The sequence below is a fragment of the Lolium perenne genome, chromosome 1 (assembly GCF_019359855.2).
Source record: "Lolium perenne isolate Kyuss_39 chromosome 1, Kyuss_2.0, whole genome shotgun sequence".
Lineage (NCBI taxonomy): Eukaryota > Viridiplantae > Streptophyta > Magnoliopsida > Poales > Poaceae > Lolium > Lolium perenne.
In genome coordinates this window covers 50,526,197-50,530,154 of record NC_067244.2, presented here as the reverse complement: position 1 = coordinate 50,530,154, position 3,958 = coordinate 50,526,197, and positions in this window count along the sequence as shown.

Here is a 3,958-nt window from a genome sequence, read left to right as displayed (position 1 = left end):
GAAGAGGCCGCTCCACGCGATCGGCTCCGTCATGATGGCAAGCGCTACGTCACAGAGGGAGAAGTGAAGAACATGAGATATCAGCGACCCCTCTCTGATCACCTCCTCAACAAGTATGTGAGTCAGTATGACCAACGCCGACGATCCACCGATGATGATGAGAGAGATCGTCTGGCTAGAGAAGCCAGAAGACATCGTCGGCACGATCGTGATGGGGAGGAGCACGAGCGCCGTGCCACGGAAAAATCAAGGGAGCAAGATGACAACGCCAGGCACTGGGACTGCCCCTTCTTCAGACACTGCTGGGATTCAGGAATGAGCCGATTGCCCACAGTCGGCAATTGCCCAGAATGCAACCAGAAGAAGAAGGAGGCAGCCAACGTGTCTGTGTTCAGGCGCTTAGGGCCTCTCCCGCCACAAAGCAAACGTGCTGAGTCCCCTCGGTGGGCAGATCTCGAGGATTCCGAAGATGAGGGACAAGAAGAAGAAGAAGACAGGTACCACCGGCCAAGGTGGTGCCCTGATGGACTCAGCCGTTCACAAAAGCGCAGGGTTCAGCGATTGCGCGGCCTGGAGGAAGCCGAAAGGTTATACCTGCATACTTTAAGGAAGGCACGACCTGATCTGGCTGCGAAAGTTCAGCGGACCCTGGATGAAGAGGGTCGTCCACGGAAAATGGAGTGGCGCCCCAAGCAAAGGAAAGCCGATGATGAGACATCGGCTGGTACGAACATGGTGCTCGTCCTTCCGACGGAACTTAGTGCCCCACGATTCTACGATGCACTCAAGGTGGACGACAGCAGGCGCATCAAGTCAGAGGTTGGGCTGGTTTTATCCACCAGCCTGACCGAGTAGCAAGATTAAACCAATGAGCAAACGGGGCGAGGCTGATCCTTGTGATCGGCCCCAAAAAATTATGAAGGAACATTACAGAACCTTCAGTCAGCGCTCCAATGGATATGGAGGCCGATTCCAGCAATCGGCCAAAATTATCTTCACCACGTGTTCTGCTTGTGTTCAGCATCGATCCACGGGGCAGCGGCCACGTCGGCAGATGAAAGTCAGCACGAATCCTTACGGAGCCGACGTGCAAGTGCAGTGCCCTGGCTAACCATAGAAGCCGATATCTGCAGTCAATTGGCAGATTCGGCTCGGGGGGCATACAGTCAGATGAACATGTGCAGATAAACGTGTGTAAACATGCGTGCAGTGAGACATTGGGGGCCGATTAAGAAAAATCAGGAGGTGGGCCGTAAGAGAGATGGGCTTGGAAGATTACACGTGGAAGATCTCTGAAGCGGCCTTGCACGAGGAGTTTGGGCTGGATTGCCCGTGTATCTTTAATTATGGTAGATTGTATCTTAGATTAAAAGTTAGAGTTTGTATCGTGCACGGTGGGGATTATTCCCACGTTAGAAAGTCCCCTGGACTATAAATATGTATCTAGGGTTTATGGAATAAACAACAACCAACGTTCAACCAAACAAATCAATCTCGGCGCATCGCCAACTCCTTCGTCTCGAGGGTTTCTACCGGTAAGAGACATGCTGCCTAGGCAGCACAAGCTCCACGTTGTTCATGCGTTGCTCGTACTGAAGCCTTGTTGATGGCGAGCAACGTAGTTATCATAGATGTGTTAGGGTTAGCATAGTTCTTCGCGTAACATGCTATCGTAGTGCAACCCTTGCATGTCTAGCCGCCCTCACACCTATCTTAGGTGTGGGGGCGGCACCCCGCTTGATCATTGTTTAGTAGATCTGATCCGTTACGATTGATCCTTGTTCTACAAGGATTAGTTTAATATCTGCAATAGTTAGGCCTTACAAAGGGGGGGAGGATCCAGCGGCACGTAGGGTGTCGTTCGCTAGTCCTAAACAGGATGTTCCGGGGATCAACTTCGTGTTGGTTTTTAGGCCTTGTTTAGGATCGGCTTACGATCACCGTGCGTGGCCGCGAGGCCCAATCTGGAGTAGGATGATCCGATTATGCGCAAGAAAAATTGGGGGCCGATTAAGAAAAATCGGCCAAATAAAAAAAAATTTTGCGCAAGAAGCGAAGCCGATGCGCAGGACCAAGACCTACTGGCTATATGCTCAAAGTTTACATCAACATCGACGTTCAGTAGAAGAAAGCTGATCAGCGACCTATGCATCCTCGCCTGTATTCTCGCCTTGATTAAGGCTTGGGGGGCAGTTAACTTGGTAGATGCTCTGATTTGGGAGCCGATTGGAGTCGCATCGACTGGCCCTGCATTGTGATCTTCTCTGAAATAGTAAGGTGTTGCAAAAGAAGACTACTGAAGCTATGGAGAGGAATCGGGAAAGGAAGCCGTCGGCTTTTACAGGTTTTGGACCGTCCTGTCGCTGCAAGAGAAGGAAAGGAACTGGATTCTCAAAATAGCCGATGAGTAGTCATCGGCTAAGGGATTGCGAAGAATTATGGTCGGATATCAAATCGCAGCCTGAAATTGAGAAGTGCTTGACCGACGGACTAATCGACATGAGAGTCCGGCTTCACGGGCGTCCAAAAAAGAAAAGAAATCCGATACGTTGCTATCGGTCTTGGCATGACAGGCGGAAGGAATGAAATTGGATTAATTGAAAGAACAATTTTCATTAATTCAAAGGAGCGGCTTTACAGGAAAGAGCCGATGGCTCTCAAAAGAGGGATCTGGTGCCTAGTGCACTGCTACTACCAGTCCTATTCTACTAGTCGTCGCTGTCCTCGTCATCACCGCCGTCGATGTCGTCGGCGCTGCTCCCAGGAAGCTCCTCGTCGCTGCTGCCCCAGCCCTTGGCCGGAGCCTCGTCCTCCTCGTCATCATCATCATCCTCGCTGTCCGCCCAGGAGCGGAAGCGCTTGGTCGGCGGATACCCGATGGAGGAGGAGGATTCATCCTCCTCCTCTTCCTCCTCGTCATCATCATCGTCTTCGCTGTCCGACCAAGCGCGGAATCGCTTGGCCGGCAGAAGCTTAGCGGAGGAAGAGGGGCCGCCCTCCTCTTTTTCTTCTTCTTCCTTGACTTCTTCCCCCTTCCCGTTGGGGGAGGTGGGTTTCGCCCAAGGATGGAGGTCGTCTTCACTTTCGCTCATCAGCTCCCCATCGATGAGGAACTTGAGGTCTTCTTCCCCATCGGTCAGAGGCAGGTTGCTCTCTGGCGCGTGATCGGAGTTCCACTCCGGCTCGCTTGAGGAGAAGGATTGGAGAGAGACGAAAGAGGAGGAAGAAGAAGACATGGCTGAGAGAGAAGGGGGTTTTTTGTTGCCGATGGCTGGAACAGAGGAAGGTGATGAAGAGGGCTAATCGATCGGCACAGTTAAATAATGAGAAGCCTGGTGGAAATTTAATGCCATTGCAGTTTCCGAGGAGACGACGCCAGAGCTATCGAATTTTGCAGAGAAGCTGAGAAGACAGGGCATAATGATGACAGATACTGCAACGGCTCTGCTCTGCCACGACTTGACCCTTCAGAGGAAAAACAGAGTGGTTTTGGAATTATCATTGCCAAAACCAGGGGGGCATGTGTTATCACCAGATTTTGGTCAAATCAGGAGGTGGGCCGTAAGAGAGATGGGCTTGGAAGATTACACGTGGAAGATCTCTGAAGCGGCCTTGCACGAGGAGTTTGGGCTGGATTGCCCGTGTATCTTTAATTATGGTAGATTGTATCTTAGATTAAAAGTTAGAGTTTGTATCGTGCACGGTGGGGATTATTCCCACGTTAGAAAGTCCCCTGGACTATAAATATGTATCTAGGGTTTATGGAATAAACAACAACCAACGTTCAACCAAACAAATCAATCTCGGCGCATCGCCAACTCCTTCGTCTCGAGGGTTTCTACCGGTAAGCGACATGCTCTTGCGATCTAGGCAGCACAAGCTCCACGTTGTTCATGCGTTGCTCGTACTGAAGCCTTGTTGATGGCGAGCAACGTAGTTATCATAGATGTGTTAGGGT